This window comes from Piliocolobus tephrosceles, unplaced genomic scaffold (genome assembly GCF_002776525.5).
Source record: "Piliocolobus tephrosceles isolate RC106 unplaced genomic scaffold, ASM277652v3 unscaffolded_19448, whole genome shotgun sequence".
Taxonomy (NCBI): Eukaryota; Metazoa; Chordata; class Mammalia; order Primates; family Cercopithecidae; genus Piliocolobus; species Piliocolobus tephrosceles.
In genome coordinates, this window is record NW_022301474.1 from 1 (window position 1) to 17,678 (window position 17,678).

Below are 17,678 nucleotides of genomic sequence, written 5' to 3' on the forward strand. Positions count from 1 at the left end.
TCCCAAGAGTAGGGCATAGAAACTCCTTTCCCCTGGGGGTAAAGGGAGGTGGGAGGTACCCACTTCTGTAGCACGGGTCACCAAGCATCGTACCATCTCTCGGGGTCTCCAGTTAAGGTAGTTGATAAGGTCATCCGCATCACCTGTAGCCCAGATTCCAGGGCCACGTTGAGCAGGGCGCTGTCAGTACTACTGTTAGTGGGAGTAGCAATCTTGAACACATTTTCAGCCAGTTTGAAGATGAGGAAGAACAAATGTGCCTCTGCATTGCTTCCGGAATTGTTCAGAGCCTCAAAGTGTCTCCTTTGGCAGCAGTCAGCATGGTGGAGGCCAGTTCCCACCGCTTTGATTCCAAGTGTCCAAGCGGGAACCAGGGAGGATAACGGCTGGGCACCAGAGACACCATATGGTGAGGGAGGGATGGGTCATCTGCACAACCTGAGTTTTCTAAAACAGGTAACCTTGTGACACGTAAGGCTAATTTATAGAACGGGTCTGGATCATGAGACAGCAGAGCTGAGAACAAATACTGGCAGAAGTATGCATGGAAACGCTCTCTCGCTGGATGACTTCTCCCAGATTGCTGAAAGGGCCCCCTTCCAGCAGCAAGATGCTGTATTTTTGGAGAGTTTGCACTAAGTCTTCATGCAGTTTCAGCTCTTGGAGTTGGCCGAGGAGCTGCTCCTCATTACCGCACACCTTGTCCTGTGGGTAGGAGCCTTCAGGCATTACCCTCTGTGACCCAGGCCCATGGATGCAGCTTCCAGGGCCAATGACAAGTAGGACTCACTGCTGTTTGGGGAGCCTACAGCCACAGATACATGTTGGTACACAGGGGGTCTGCTTTCATTCATATCTAGATAACCGTCATCATTCAGGAGGCAGGCCTCAGTCAAAGTGAGAAACAAGCAGTCAATGGGATCCAGGGGGTGGCCCACCCAGCCCTCCGGGTTTGTGATGGTTGTGGTTCCTCTTTCTTCTGATGCTTGTAGATTTTCAGTTGCCACTGCTGCTGCTGCAACCTCAGAGTATTACTAATGGCCACTGTGAGTCTGAGGGCCTCTTCTGGATAACCATGGGAATGTGGGGCATCAACCCGAGCACAGGCTGTGGCACATGCTCAAACCACAGTGAGTGGCCTTGGGAATTAAACACCAGTCTTGGCCAGGTGCGGTGGCTCACGCCTGTAATCCCAGCACTTTGGGAGGCCCAGGTGAGCGGATCATGAGGTCAGGAGATCGAGACCATCCTGGCCGACATGGTGAAATCTGTTCTGTACTAAAAATACAAAAACTTTAGCTGGGCATGGTGGCGGGTGCCTGTAGTCCCAGGTACTCAGTAGGCTGAGGCAAAAAAATGGTGTGAACCCAGGAGGTGGAGCTTGCAGTGAGCTGAGATGGCGCCACTGCACTCTAGCCTGGCGGCAGAGTGAGACTCCATCTCCAAAAGAAATACAAAAATTAGCTGGGCATGGCGGCACGTGCCTGTAATCCCAGATACTCAGGAGACTGAAGCAGGAGAATCACTTGAACCCGGGAGGCAGAGGTTGCAGTGAGACCAGATTGGGCCACTGCACTCTAGTCTGGCAACAGAGCTACTAGACTCTGTCTCAAAAAAAAAAAAAAAAAAAAAAAAAAAATCACACAGATCCCTGAAAATATGATTATGTACATTTTCTTTTTTGTTTTGTTTTGTTTTGGCTCAGTTTTTTGAGACGAAGTTTCGCTCCTGCACCCAGCCAGGAGCAATGGCGCATTCTTGGCTCACCTGCAACATCCACTTCTCAGGTTCAAGCGATTCTCCAGCCTCAGCCTTTCATCCAAGTAGCTGGGATTACAGGTGCGCGCCACCAATGCCCGGCTACTTCTCTTTTTTTTGAGATGGAGCTTCGCTCTTGTCACCCAGGTGGAGTGCAATGGTACGTTCTCGGCTCACTGCAACATCCGACTCCTAGCTTCAAGCAATTCTCCCACCTCAGCCTCCCGAGTAGCTGGGATTACAGGTGCCCGCCACCACGCCTGGCTAATTTTTTTGTATTTTTAGTAGAAACGGGGTTTCATTATGTTAGCCAGGCTGGTCTCCAACTCCTGACCTCAAGTGATCCATCTGGCTCGGCCTCCCAAAGTGCTGGGATTAAAGCATGAGCCACTGTGCCCAGCCTGATTATATATATTTTCAATAAACATATATGAAAATGGCCTCAGACCTTTTAATAATTAGAAGACCAAAATAAATAAAAATGTAATAACATTACCCGCTAACCAGAATATAGAAAAGAAAGACTGACAAAATCAGGTGTTGCAAAGGAAATCTAATTAGAATACTCTTAAACTTGTGGTTGGGTTGTATATTAGTCAAAAAAATCTTTGAAATTAAAAAAATTAATTGATAAATTGTGTGAATTTGTGGTGTACCACATTGTATATATATACACACACATACACAGACACACATTGTAGAATAGCTAAATCTGTGTATATTTATACACAGCCCCAGACATACATTGTAGAATGGCTAAATCAAGCCACCTAGCATATCAGTTACCTTAGATACTTATCTTTTCTTTTTTTTTTTTTTTGAGATGAAATCTCCCTCTGTCACCCAGGCTAGAGTGCAGTGGTGTGATCTCAGCTCACTGCAACTGCCGCCTCCCGGGTTCAAGCGATTCCCCTCCCTCAGCCTCCCGAGTAGCTGGGATTACAGGCACCCACCTCCATGCCTGGCAATTTTGTATTTTTAGTAGAGATGGGGTTTCACCATCTTGGCCAGGCTGGTCTCAAACTCTTGACCTCGTGATCCACTCGCCTCACCCTCCCAAAGGGATTACAGGCGTGAGCCACAGAGCCTGGCCAATACTTATCTTTGTGTGTGTGTGTGTGTGGTGAGAACATTTAAAATCTGTTGTCTTAGCAATTTCAAATATTACCACATTGTTATTAAGTATAGTCAACATGTTGTACAATAGAACTTTTGAGCTTTTTCCTTCCAGCTGAAATTTTTAGTGACATGCATTGCATTTGAACATGTGCATTACTATGACCAAGCTATTTTATTTGTAGGTCTGTGCTTAACTAAAATATACATGTGAACCAAAAGAAATTAACAAGAATATTCATAGTGGCTTTTTTGCCCCAAACTGGAAACAAACCAATGTCCATCAACAGTAGAACTGATAGATGTGCCGTAGTCATACCGAGCACTCCTGAGCAGGGAAAAGAAATAAACTGCTTCATGAAACCACCTGAAAGAGTATCACAAACGTAATGCTGGGCCAAAGAAGCCACACACAAAACCATTCCTACCGAATGGCCCTCCATGCATCCATTTAAGAAACAGACAACACTAATTCGGGCTGCTAAAAACCAGGTGACTCTTCGCTTTGGCAAGACAGATGGGCAGTGGTTAGGGAGCAGACCTTCAGGACAGGGATTGCCAGATTGTTATTTTTATTTCATTTGCTTGGACTGTGTGGTGGCTACAAGCATGTCTCCACTTTGTGATAAATCATAGTAGTAGAATAATAGGATTCCTGTGTATATTATACTTTAATAAAGGTATTTGAATTGATTTTTGCCATTAGGACAAATAATATAAATTATAATAAATTTTTGTAATTTTAATATTATTTCTACTTGATGAAAAATACGTCACCTGAAGGATTCCAAACTTGGGTATTTTAATATAGAACTTATGTGTGCAAATACATATTTCTAGAGATCCACAACTGTCTGATTAATGTCATTTGAGTGTAAAAAAGCAGTTATGTTGACAATTTGCTGACTCTCTAACCTTTTACTTGAAGTTAAGCTAATTATCCACATCCATCAATGAAACTGCATTCACAGAAGAGTCCAATCCATGGCATAAATGATAGGAACTTCAGAAAAGTCATTTCTTCTTCATTATTTATGCAAAAACATTAAATTTCTTAGGAACACAGACCAGCAAACTCTCAGTTTAGTGTTGCTTCCATTGCTTTCTGTAGTCTTGCTACCAGAGAAGATTTTTATGTTCCAGAATTGCACAGAGGGAAGAACTGCCTATTATGGTTACCACTGTGGCCATTGAGAAAGGCACATGATTCCTAGGATCCCAGCAATGACCCTCCCTGGAGGTGATGGGAATTAAGAGACCTGCTATGGAAATTGTGAGGGCTGAGTAAACAGTCTCTACAAAGCTTTCTCTGTGTCTGGTACTTGAAGTCCACAGGCAGTAAAAAAGGGAAGATTACAAAACAGGCTGGGAGGGATTCCATGAGCAAGAGCTGGAACTCCATAAAAATAAAGTGAAACCCATGTTCATGAAGCTAAACACAGGCCAGTAACCCAGCAGTCAGAAAAACTAAAGGAAAAATCCAGGGAAAGGCAGAACAATTGCAGGCTCAGCCCCTGTTTCATGCCAATGAGGTAAGTCAGCAGATCAGCAACAAGTGTGTGTGTGTGTGTGTGTGTGTGTGTGTGTGTGTGTGTGTATACGCATGCGCATCTGTAGTGGGAACGAGTCATGGCACCCTGGAGGGCTAATGGGAGGAGGAGGTGAGCAGGTGTGTGAAATCCAGCCCTGCCGCACAGACCTAGCACTTTACAGCCTAGCTGAGTCCCCTGCTAGGGAGGGGACCTGCCCTTTGCCCTTTGCCCTTTGCTCCCAACCCTCAACCCTCTGTCCCCATCCTCCATCTGCAATGCCAGGACTGCCCTGGATGGGGAGGTCTGAGGTTAGGGAGCACCTGTGGATGTTCCAATAATGGCCATGGGTCCCATGGGGGGAGACAGTGACAAGGGTGACCCAGTGTCCTGGGTGCACATATGAGTAAGGCAGCCGGGCCCAGCCAGAGCAGTGACACACACATGTTCACATGTTCACCCACATACACGTGCATGCTCACATGCACAAACAATGGCCATGGGTCCCATGGGGGGAGACAGTGACAAGGGTGACCCAGTGTCCTGGGTGCACATATGAGTAAGGCAGCCGGGCCCAGCCAGAGCAGTGACACACACATGTGCACGTGTTCACCCACATACACGTGCATGCTCACATGCACAAACACTGCACACACGCACATTGACACTTCAGAGGGTGGAGGGTGCTGACTCTGGGCCCAGCTGACCCAGGCAGGGGCCCATTGTGATGGGTGTCATGACCCCACAGTGTCACTGGTGCTGAGTACTCACCCGCCGGCCCGCCTGCCATCTCTATGTCTGGAGCTCTTGGAAACAAGACATAGAGGTGTCTGGTCCTGAGAAGAGGAAGTTTTGCTAAATGAGCGACACGGCTGACTCAGGTGAGTGTGACCTGCTCTGTTCCCTCCCTGCTGGCCTGGGGACAGTCAGTACCTGGTGGGCAGTGCTGGCCTCTGGGCAGGTGCCGAGGAGGGTCATCCCTGAGCACTCACCAGGTGCCTGTTCTGCACTGACCTGGTGGACTCTGCGGGGTGGGTGCTGTCCCCCAGTGCACCCATTCCACAGGTGAGGTGTCTAGGGTCAGAGAGGCGGTGACTGGCCAAGGGACCCAGACATGACCCCAGGCTGTGCTCTTAGCCCTGCCCTGTGCAAGCCCTGACTTCTGTGGCCTCCCTGCCCTAAATTCCAAATCCGCCCAGGGTTTTCCAGCCCCTGATGGGGCAGAGTCTGGCCATGGAAGAGCCACTGGGATAAACTCCTATGAGTGGGGTGGAGGGAGATGGTGCTTGGTCCAAGTCTGTGCCCTAAGCTGAGTCCCTGCAGGAGGAGGTCTCACCAACTCAAGACTTCATGTACGGTCACTGATGGTCTCCGTGGGACCCACTGGACACATGGGGTCCCTTGTCTGGGAGTAGGGAGCCCTCTGCCTGTGGGCAGTTGTGGTAGGGGACCTTGAGCACTGTTGCTCTGGGGCCTGGGAAGTGGGGACCTGGTCAGGAAGGCCTAGTCACTGGGGGACTGGTCAGCAAGGACATGGTCAGTGGGGAATTGGCCATCAGGGGCCTGGTCAGCAGAGGTTTGACCATTGGGGCTTAGTCAATGAAAACCTGGTCAGTGGGGACATGGTCAGCTGGAGCCTGGTCATCAGAGGCCTGATCAGTGAGGACCTAGTCAGAAGGCCTGGTCACTGGGAAAACGGTCAGTGAAAGCCTGGCCAGCAGGGGTCTGGTTAGTGGGGGCCTGGCCAGATGGTTGCTGGGTGACCTCAGGCATGGGGTTTGTCCTTAGAGCCTCCCTGCCTCCATCCGTAGCAGATATGAGTCATGGCACCCTGGAAGGCTGCTGGGAGGAGGAGGTGAGAAGGTGTGTGGAATCGGACCCTGCCACTCACACCTAGCATTTTACAGTCTAGCTGAATTCCCCCTAATGAGGGGCTTTGCCCTGTGCCCTCTATCCCCTAGCCCCAATCTCCATCTTCAGGACTGCCCCGGGTGGGGAGGCCTGAGGTTGGGGAGGACCCATGGATGTTCTGATGCTGGCCACAGGCCTCAAGGGAAGGTGACACTGATGAGGACTTGATGAGGACCTAGGTGCATATGTAAGTGGGACAGTCAGCCCCGGCCAGAGAGGCTACTTGTGCACACACATGTTCACCCACATAAATGTGCATGCTCACCTGCACAAACACATTTTGACACCTTGGGGGCTGGAGGACACTGACTCTGGGCCCTCTTGACCTGGGCAATGGCCCATTGTGATGGGTGCCATGACCCCACAATGTCACTGGTGCTTAGTGACTGCCCATCCGCCCACCCGCCCACCTCTGTGTTGTGCAGCACTTGGACACGAGACACACACAGGTGTCTGGTTCTATGCATAAACGACTTTTCTAAGTGAGAGACACGCTGCCTCAGCAGACTCAGGTGAGTGACCTCTAGGCAGATGCCAAGGAGGGTCATCCCTGAGCACTCACCAGGTGCATGCTCTGCACTGACTAAGTGGACCGTGCTCTCCTTTGTCCTCACAGTGACTCTGTGAGGTGGGTGCTGTCCCCAAATGTAGCCATTCCACAGGTGAGATGTGTAGAGTCAGAGAGGCGGTGACTGGCCCAGAGACCCAGATGTGACCCGGGCCGTGCACTCAGCCCTACCCTTTGCTATGCTGGACTTGAGCTTTGACCGCTGTGGCCTCCCTACTCTAGATTCCAAATCTTCCTGGAGTTCTGGACTTCAATGCGGCAGGGTCTGGTCCTGGAAGAGCCAGTGGGACAGAGCCCCTGTGGGAAGGTGGAGGGTGCGATTCTTGGTCCAAGTCTGGGCCCTAAGCTGGGACCCCACAGGAGGAGGGCTCACCAACTCAGACTTCAGGTGCGGTCACTGATGGTTGCTGGACCTACTGGACACATGGGGTCCTTCGTCTGGGAGTGGAGCGGGGATCCCTCTGCCCTCAGGCAGTTGTGGAAAACGAAGGAGCCCTGGAGGGCTGCCTGGAGGGTGACGATCGTCCCTCCTGGTCAAAGGGGCTTGGGGAACTCTCCCGCAGTGTCCCCTTCTCTCTATCTGATCCTCTAGAGGCCTTATCTTCCCTTTGCCCTGAGTATTCCTGGCAGGGACGGTCCCCCCGGGTGTTCTCTAGGACTATGGCCCCAGAGTTCTCTTGTTCTTTCTTGATGACCCAGGAAAACAAAGTCCCCTCCTGTATTGACAGCTGGGAATTGTGGTGTCCGCCATCCTCCACCTGAGACGGGGTCTCCACGAGCACAGAGGCTGCTCTGGAGTTAATATATCATCTTTTCCTCAAACCAAACTGCTTGGCTGGTGTTGTTCCTGAAGCGGCTTCACTGGCCAGAGTGAGTGAGAATTGGGGCAGAATGAAGCAGTCACCAGATGTCTTGCTTCCTACAGAAAACTGAGTATCTTCCTGGTTTCTGAACGATCCTAAGAGACATCCGGTCCCTGACTCCACCTGCCTCCAGGTGCCCAGAACAGCCCATCGTGGGCCCTTCACCCTCAACAAGTGGACATTGAATGTCCTGCCGAGGCAGGTGTGTGTCCGCCTTGGGGTGTTCGGGGACAATGGGCCTCTCTGTCCAGGTCCCCGTGTGCTCAAGTCCTCAGGAAGGAACCCACCAGTGGTTGGAGGACTCCAGAGATCCAGTCAGGGGTGGGGCTGCTTAGTCTGGCCCCTTGTCATCTGGGAGGGGTGGCGGAATGGGGCTCACCAGACTGGAGCGTGTCTGGCAGTGCAGTGGGTATGGTTCGGCTGTGCTCTGGAGATCTCGGGTGCGGCAGAGCCTTTGGATGACTTTGTCTTGCAGGATGGAGATGGATGAGGACCCGGATACCCTGCCTGGCCAGCGGCAAGGCAACATCATCATTACTAAGTATGAGCAGGTACAGGTTGGGCCGCTCCCTCAAGGGAGGCAGGACCTTGCCTCTCCCGCTGTGCCCTGGTCAGAGGGTCCTGGGCTCCCTAACATCACCGGGTGGAGAGGGGCTGCCCACATCCCTGGGCCCCCCATACCTCTCACCTTGCCCCCCCTTACCCTGGCCTCCTCTGGGTTTCAGGGACACCAAGCTGGGGCAGCAGTGGACATGGGGCATGAGCAGATCAACATCGGGAAATACGCTAATCACCTCGGGATTGTGCAGTGAGTCCTCTGTCCCCCCGACCCCAGCCACCAATCTCAGCTCAGGGATGGGTTTTGCTTTTAGAAAGGCCTCTCTGAAGTAGGACATGTTTCCCTGGCTGGGCCAACCTCCTCTCCAGGGTCAGAAGTCTTCCAGGCTCTCCTGCAGGCCCAGCCCGTGGTCACGGTTAGGGCATAGCCTCATGACACATTTAGGGAGCTCAGGAGAGGGGGTCAGGACAGAGAGGGGACTCTCGGGGCAGGCCCATGGACTCTCAGCACTGTCGTCTCCAAGTAAGCTGGAGAGGAGGAGGCAGCCTGAGGATCTGGCCCTGTCCCCTTAGGGCCTGCCTTGGTCAGATCTGAGGGTTATGGCCACAGGGCAAGGGGGCATCTGGCCTGGTCTGTGGGCAGTTGTATAGCAGATCTCTGAGGGCTCAGGGGGCTCAGCCAAGAGGAAGGGGCATGGGGACAGTGAGGGCCTTGGCCCTGGCCCTGATAGGTTGTGGAAGAAGAAGGGCAGGGCCCTGGCCTTGGCTTCTCACTGAGGCCAGGGGGACAACAGAGCGAGCCACTGAAGGCCCTGGGAGTAGTGCTGGGAAGGGACCTGCGCCTGGTAAGGGGAGCCCAGCCTGGAGCCAGCCCCTCAGGACTCACAGGATGGAGAGAGGGAGGAGCCTGGGGCAGGGCGGAAGGTTGAGACCTTGAGACCTGCCACTTCTGGAATGCACCTGAACCAAGCCAGCCCAGGGTGGAGTTGACAGCCTGGGCAGGACAACAGATGGGGTGGGCAGGGAACAGCGGCTCACCTGGGACCCCTCAGTGAGGGGACTTGGTCAGTCCCCAAGGCTCTGCGTGGCCCTCCAGAGACTCTGCTTCCCGCTGGCTCAGTCAGCACTGTGCAGGGTGGATGGAGGGGCCGAGTCAGGGCAGACAGGACAATAGGGGGAGGACAGGCAGGCATCCCATGTCCTGGTTTTTGCAGTGGCTGGGAGGAGGCTGAGGGCTGAAGGCCAATGACCCTGAGAGCCAGCTGAGGCTGCAGCGGGAGTGGTGGGGCCAGCTCCACTGCCTGCAGGGCCCTTGGTCACCCTTGTTGCCCTGGATGTCTCCCCAGCAGTGCCGGGCAGCCCAGTGAGACAGTGACCAAGGCATGGGTGTGGATGGATCTGGGAGGTCTCACTCAGAGGTTCTGACAGGACGGGGTCACAGAAGGGCCAGGGTGGCCAGATAGAGGGTCACAGTCTCTAGGCCAGGCAGGATGGGGGAAGATGGGGAGCAGGCAGGGTCAGTGGCCAGGATGCAGGGGAAGGCAGGTGCACGCTGGGAGATCAGACCCTGCAAGGCCCATGGGGAGTGTCGGATGGGATGGGCTCCAGGTGCGTCCTCAGGGCACCAGGCAGCTCTCAGGCCAGGCTCCCTGGACTCTGGTGGGTGATGTGGTCACTCCTAAGGCACTGCTGTTAGTCAGGGCTTGGCCACCCACCCGGGGCGGCACCCATCCCCTCTCAGAACTGGACTTTCTCAGCATCCACAGAGGGTGTCACCTCCAACCCTGGAGGAGCAGCCCCATTGCGCAGCCCGAGGCGCCCCATGGGCCCCGAGTGGCCGCTGCCAGACCAGCCTCAAGCTCCCGCCTCTCCAGGGTCCCAGTGCCTCGCAGGTGTCAGATCCGCAGGAAGACCCTTGCCGTCCTTCTCTGTGTCTTCTCCCAGGCTGAGACTTAGGGTAGATGGGGATAGGCTGGTCCTTCCCTGGGGCCCTCTCAGGGAGGGGGATGGCTCCTGGGCCCAGCCAGGTCCTCAGCTCTGCCTGGGTTGCCTTACAGTCAGACGGAACTGCCCCCGATAACAGCCCTGGAGGTGAAGGTAAGAGTCTGTGCCTGCTGCGTGGGAGGCCGCTCCAGGGACCAGGAATCGGGTGGTCAGTGAGGCAGAGGGGGTGGCCTATGGGCTTGTGTGGTAGTGAGTGGGCCACAGCTGTCACTGGGAGGGGCGACCTTTCCTGCTTCACTCTGTTCCAATGAGGGCTTGACCAAAACCCAAACCAAGAACTGCAGTCCTGGCTCAGAGTCCACTGCCTGTTTGAACCAAGACCCCAGCTGAAGGCTGGACCTAACCCAAATTCGGGGCATTTATGGCCTGAGGATGGCTTGTTCTGGCATCACCAGTCCAGACTACCAGTTCTGGTTCCTTCAGAGAGTCTCAGCCCCCGGGGTCTGCCCTTTCCTGATTCCTTCAGGCTGGGTCTCTTCAGGGCCCCAAAGCCCTGGACCCAGCATCCATGGGCCACTGCCAGGGGCCTGGCAGCTCCACTAACTCCATCATGGCTCATTTGACAGCAAAGACACAAGGAAAGTAAACGTACCAACAAGTGGCTAAAGATGTTTGCAGACTGGCCAAAATATAGGAACACCAAGAAGGTAACATGGGGAGGGAGTGGCCCCCGTGACAGCTCTCTGCAGAGCCAGGGGACAGGCACCCATGGCAGACCTGGCACTGTCTGCCTCAGTGGGTGGATGGCACCCCGTCCTCACCGTAGCACAGCAGGCCTGTCCGCCAGCTTTCCTCCGCGGAGTTGCCCTGTGTCCTGTCTCACTGGAGTGTTCTTCTGTCTGTAGCTATCTCAAAGAGTATATAAAGGCATTCCCCTGGCGGTGTGGGCCCAGGCATGGCCACGTTTGCTAAATATTGACAAAGTCCCAGAACCCAGGCAAATATAAGGTAAGTCCCTCCCACACTCAGCCAGGGCAGGACAAACAAGCCAGGCTATATCAGGAGCCCAGTACTCCAGCTGGAGGGAATGTCGAGCCTGGGTTGGGGATGGAGGCTGTGGTCAGATGCACATCCTGGGCATAGATGGTAACTCAGGCACCACAGGTGCGCTGGGCTCCATGACCCTCCCTGGCTTTAGAAACAAGGCAAAAAGGAGCTTTCTGCAGAAGGAAACCTTCCTTCCTTCCTTCCAGAAGTGCTGACTGTGGGCTGACTGCTGTTTGGGGCAGGGAGTCTTTTGTCTGTTCTGAGGCTGCTTCCTCCTCTTGGCCCTGCCCTACAGGTCATGAAGGAGAAGGGCAAGAGGTCCTCCAGGATCACCCACCACATCCAGCTAGATGTCAGCAGCACCCTACAGAACCACATGATGTTCATACAAAGATTTGGAGTCAAGTAAGGCCTATGGGGGCTGCAGGGGTCACAGGGAAGATGGGGGCAATCCAGAGGGATGAGGGCATACCCAGGGCAGAGGCCAGTGTCACCCAGGAGGGGGGACAGAGCCACCAAGGGCTCTCCTAGCCCAGGGAGCAGCCAGCACCATGGACTGAGCACCTCCCCGGCTATAAGCCCTGGGCCAGGCTGGGACGTTTAGGGCCAGAATCCAGGTGGCTCACAAGGAGATGGAAAGCAGAAAAAAAAAAAATCATGCAGATGGTGAAAAGTGCTCTCCATGACCCACAACTACCCAGGATAGGGACCCATGGGAAGGTGGCAAGATGGCAGGGCTTGGGAGCCTTCCCGGGCAACACTGACAGCCCAAAATACTAGAAAGGATGCAGGGCTCCGGAAACTCTCATCCCTGGCTGGTGGGAACGCGACAGGGCACAGCCACTTTGTAAGTCAGATGGGCTGTGACTCACAAAGTTCAGTGGCCTCATACCACACATCCCCAAAGTGTCACAGATATTGACCACACTGATTTGAAAACTGAGGTTCAGGTAAAACCTGCATGCCACATTCACTGCTTGATTGATTGTCACTCACACCCGGAGGCTACCGAGATGCTTTTCAACACGGGAACTTAGGAGGAAGGGGGTTCCACTCTTCAGAGAGAGACGACTCAGGGAGGAAAAGGAATGAACCCCTGATGCCCGCAGGAACACGGGTGGATCTTAGATGTGTACTGCTGAGGGAATGACGCCAGACCCCACAGGCTACCACCGTGGGGTTCCAATTCATCGGCCACTCTGGAAAAGGGCAAACCATAGAGACAGAGAACAGGTCAGGATGTCCAGGGGCTGAAGAAGCCAGGAGACGTTGGCTGCAAAGGGGACATGCTGGGGACTTGGAGGCTGAAGGAGCTGCTCTGGAAGGGGCTGCAGTGGTGGACGGGAGCCTCTGCACATTGGTTCAGAACTGCACATCCCAAAGACTGGACTTCTGTGTGTGCAAACCGAGAAAAAGGGGAAGAAAAAATCAACCAGAGTGAAAATAATCACTGATCCAACTGTACACCTATGATATTTGCATTGCAAGGAATGTGGATTTTACAGAAAAAAAATTCCTAAAAACTCAGGTGTCCTGAAGAGCTCACTGCTTATTTGGGGGATCATCTTATCCCAGAATTGTGTTTGTTGTCTGGGTTTGTAGAGGAAGTGACAGCATCTGCACAAAACAAACAAAATCCTCTTTTCCCTCTTTTCTAGGCAGCAGGAATTATGTGACATCCTTGTGGCCTATTCTGCATATAACCCTGTGAGTATTCCCGGGCAGCGATATTCCTGGGCCATGTACCCATATTCATAGGCATGGGTGTCTCTTGGGGGTGTCAGCACTTCTTGAAAATTCAGTGTTCATGACCCACCAGCACGTAGCAGGCAGGACTTAAGCTCACTGCTGGCAGAAAAGGGTTGAAGCCCAGACTCCTGCTGTCACCTGGACCCAATCACCATGTCTCAGATGAAGAAATGACCTTCCCCTCCTGGTGTTGCCCCAAAGCCTAGGAGCTTGTCAGGGTCCTACGCAGGATGGTCTTCGTAGAAGACAGGTTTGAGAAGTTGCTGAGGTGCCTGATGGGTCAGGCTCTAGTCATGAAATGAGTTTGCATCCTGGGGGAGCCTCTTCTTCACTGGAAACCTGGCAAGGATCCAATTTCCTCTTTGCCTGAACCCCATTGGAGCATAGCAGATAGGGAGGTGTGTCACCCAGGTGGCTGCTCCTGCTTGGCCCCTACTTTCCAGACCATTCCAGGCAGGGAGAGCCACTGAGCTGACTGCATGAGCTGCCCACATGGAGGACCCAGCTGCCCCGTGTCTGGCAGGCAGCCCTTGGGCTGTTGCGGGACCCTTTGTGTGGTGGTCAGCGCCCCGCTGCCTGCCCCCGTGGCAGGTGCAGTTCAGAGGTGCTGCCCCAGGCCTGGCACAGTGGCCTCTGCAGCCTGGCCCAGGGGAGGGAGCATGAACAATCCCGGACTGCCCTTTCAGGCCATGTGAGCTTGGACGCTCACTGCAGGAGTCCCCCCAGGATCCTTGTCAACTGAGTTGTGCGTGATCTGCCCAGTCCTCATGCCCAGTGCCAGGGGAGGGGTGCACAGCTGCACCTCATATCTCCTGGGGCCTGAGGCAGGTGTCTCCAAGGACCTGTGCCATCTCTAGTGACGTAAATCTTCCCAGGTGGCCTCAGCCCTCCCAGGTCACATCCTTCCACAGTGACTTTGGCTCTTGCAGGAGGTGGGTTACCACAGGGACCTGAGCCACATCACCGCCATCCTCCTCCTGTATCTGCCGGAAGAAGATGCTTTCTGGGCACTGACCCAGCTGCTGGCGGGTGAGAGACACTCCCTGCAGGGTAGGTGGACAGCTGCCCCCTAGGCCTTACACAGCCATGCCAGGGGACGGCCACCCTGGCCGGTGACCCCAACTTCCAGGCAAGGTGTCTTCCTTGTATCCCAGCTTGTTTGGAGCCTCCAGGATGTCCCTGCTGAGGTCCCACAGCAGCCTGGGTCTGGACAGGGACTCCCTCACCTCAAGTCAGACGCCTTTCACCCCTAATATCAGAGGACATGGATACCTCCCCCAGGCCGCCCTCTGTCACCCAAAGCCAGCCCCGATTTTGTGCAGGCGCCACTCACCTCCTTGAAAGTCCCTCTGCCTCCCAGCAGGCTGTGCTCCCAGCCACCTTCCCTCCCTACAGATGGGCCAACAAAGCCAAGATGGCAGTGTCTGCCCATCTCATGTCCCCCAGCCTGACCCCACATCCAAGAGATGGCCACATAGCCCCCAGCTTCCACCCTGTTCTCCCCACCAGCACCTGCCTCATGGTGTCAAAGGCAGGTTGCCTTCCGGGCACCTGGACCCGGGATGCTACTGGGCAGCACCTCCAGCCAGGGCCCTCCTCGCCAAGGCTGAGGCTGCATGCTGGGGTCACCAGATGGGAGGGAGGGAGGGAGGCCTTGGGGTCTGGGGTCCCCTGCCCTGCCCAGATCTTCCAGCTGATGCCTCCACATCTTGGGCGTGGGATCTGATGGGGTGACGGGTCGGGGCCTTCTCAGTATTCTACAGCCCAAATGCTGCCCAGCTGGAGAGGCTCCTATCACACCAGAAGCAGGTGTTGCACAAGTCCTTCCCGAAGATCAAGAGACAGCTGGTGAGTGGATGACACACTTGGCTCCTCCCCAGAGGCCCTGGGCCCCATAGGCCAGGGGAGGCTTGAGCCCCTCATGGGGCTGGCAAGAGGCTGAGTCCCAGCCATGGCCTGGCAGAGGCAGAGGCGCTGGGACCAGGACCGAGCTGCAGCTGAGCAGGGCTAAAAGAAGTGTGTCCACCGGCTGTCCGTGCATGGGGCGGGTGTTGGAGCCCTGGCCATCACCCTGGGTTGTGCCTCTTAAGGAAGGGTCTGCAGAGGGGCCTGGAAGTGGGAGGATTTCAGGGCAGCCCAGGGGCCCTGAGCACCTCTGCTCCTCCCTTCAGGGCAAGGAAGGGCTATGCATTGAGGGTTCCATGCTGATGAGGCTCCTCCAGTGTTTCCTTGATACGGTAAGGAGGCACAGGGAGACCCCAGCCCTGGGACTCTTCTACCTTGCAGTGCCCAGCACCCTCAGCCCAGGGGTCCAGCTCCCCCAGGAGGACCTGGCTCACCTCCAGCCCACAGGAGGCACAGGCAGGTCCCTGCAGGGCTCACAAGCCAGGCTCTGCCTAAGAGGGGGCATCCCATGGCAGAGGCCAGGGCTCAGGCCCAGCCTCGTGGGCAAACTGGGGCAGGACCCGACTTATGAGGACCCAGCGAAGCCCCAAGTCCTCAGGAAACCCCTCCTTCCAGAAGCCACAGCGCTGCTGAGATGAGTCCCCCATGAGGAGCTACAGGACCTTGTCTGACTCAGTCTTACGGGGGGTTCTCATCCCATGGAGGGGATCCCCAGCACTTCAGGGGACTGAAACCCCAGTGGGCCCTGCTCAGGCCACCGGCCCCAGCTTGTAAGACCAGGTTCTCCCACACTTGCTGTCCCCACAGAAATCCTTCGGGCTCACCCTGAGACTGTGGGCTGTGCTCATCTTGGAGGGCGAGCAATCACTGACAGCCATGGTGCATGCATCATTCAAAATACACAGGAGTAAGTCCCGTGTGCCCGAGGGTGCTCGGGGGAACACGTGGGACAGAGCCCGCTGGCCTGAGGGAAGTGTCCTTACACTGCCTGCTCCATCCGGGTTGGGGGGTCTGGCCTGGTGGGCTGGGCAAGGCATGATCATACTGAGTCCACCCCTGACATGACCCAGATGAAAGTTAGGAGTGTGGTGAGCGCTTCCCTGCCTGGCCTTCCCCAGCTGTAGCCTCCTGTGCACAGCTGGACCCCAGGGTGGCCAAAAAGGACCAGGCACCACCCAGTGGGAGGTGGGCCTGGTGGAAATGGGGAGCAGGCACTGACCCCTCCCAGGGAACCTTCCTGGCCTGATGCCTGCTCTGTCCCTAGAGCGCCTCATGAAGCTTTCCTGGAGCACCATCTGGGAGTTTCAGGAGCGACTGTCTCAGAGCTGGGCCCTGGAGGACAATGCAGTCCTCAGGAATCTTCAAGCCTCTATGAAGGAACTCACAAGGAAACACTGGGACCTGCCACCCCCAGGTGAGCCCCAGCACCAGGTCCCCTTCCAAGTCTCCCTCTGGGACAGTCAATGGTGGGGAGTGCCCTGGCCCCACCGGCCCTCCTACCTGGCCTTCCTCCTGCACCTCTTCTTCCTCCACTTCCTCCTCTAAGAAAGTCAAATGGGTCTACCGGTCCTCAGGGCAGGCACTGAGTGCATGCGTGTGCTGGACATGCTGTGCGGACAGGCAGGGGCATGGGCAGGACCCCCCAACCCCTCCTCCACTTTCCACATTGTCCCCCTCACCCCCTCAAAGGGCCCTGAGGGACACTGGGGCAGTCAGACCCAGCTGTGGAAGCCCCCACCCCCACCTCCAAGCAGCAGAGACCCCTCATTCTCTAGTGCCCCCCAAGGGTGTCAAAATAAAAAGCCAGGGGGACAAGAGAATCAATGTCCCTGACCCAGAGAGGATTCGGGCAGAGAGCATCGGGGGAAGCCCTGACCCAGAGCCACAACCAAGAGTTCAGCCGGGTGTGGGATCGCTGCAGCCCTGGCATGGGGTGGGTGGCCTGGAGGGCAGAGGGGAACCTGTGCCCATTCCCTTCTCACCCGCTGTGGAGACAGACCCCCATGTGAGGTGACAAGGGGGCTGGGTGACAGTGCAGGTCCCTCCCACCTGAGTCCTGAATCAGGGCTGCCAAACTGCCCTGAGGTGAGGGCGTGAGGCAGGAAGCCCTGAGCCACCCTGAACCCTGGGGGCCATTTCAGGAACAACCTCAGGTTCCCCGAAAGCTCCCCGACCCCAGACTGCACACAGCCCTCCACCTGGGATCAGCAGCCTGCAGGGGCATCCTCAGTGTCAGGCCAGGGGGCCGCATAGGGATCCAGAGGACTCCAGAGACTCAGGCCTATGGGGCGTAGCCCTCAAGAGACCAGATGGGCTTGGAGAAGATGCTGACCATGTCTGCTTCTTTTTTTTCAGCCAAGTTGGGGCAATGGTCCTCGAGGGTGTCCCCTGGCATTGAACCCCTCCACGAGGGGGACAGACTGGCTGTCCTCACCCCACCAGCTCAGCTCCAGGAGCTCATGCCATCAGTCCCCCTGGAACAAAAGCCTTGTCCTCTGCCAGCCTGGCTTAACGGGGCTGTCCCCAAGGCCCAGGCTGAGGTCCATCAGCACGAAGGGGCTTCTCAAGAACCCAGAACAGAAGACTGCTGTCTGAGGGGCCTGGAGTCTCGAGACAAGGGCAGCCTGTCCCCGGGTGAGGTCAGGCTTTGTATTACACGGAAACACTTGTCCAGGAACGCTATGCCACAGCTCCACACAGACCCGCATGTCGGGGGTCCATGTTTCCTGT

At 55.4% G+C, this 17,678-nt stretch overlaps 2 pseudogenes across 1 annotated transcript; both read left to right on the forward strand.

Moving 5' to 3' along the window:
- The first annotated feature begins 5,192 nt into the window (after positions 1 to 5,192).
- LOC113221036 lies at positions 5,193 to 13,088 on the forward strand (annotated as a pseudogene). Its single transcript, XR_004228712.1, has 10 exons — positions 5,193 to 5,284; positions 6,818 to 6,826; positions 7,808 to 7,947; positions 8,221 to 8,296; positions 8,471 to 8,553; positions 10,361 to 10,400; positions 10,874 to 10,954; positions 11,153 to 11,255; positions 11,590 to 11,699; positions 12,953 to 13,088. The product of XR_004228712.1 is annotated as a TBC1 domain family member 28-like (transcript).
- Positions 13,089 to 13,535: 447 nt separating this feature from the next.
- Positions 13,536 to 17,656, forward strand: LOC111526752 (annotated as a pseudogene).
- Positions 17,657 to 17,678: the final 22 nt, after the last annotated feature.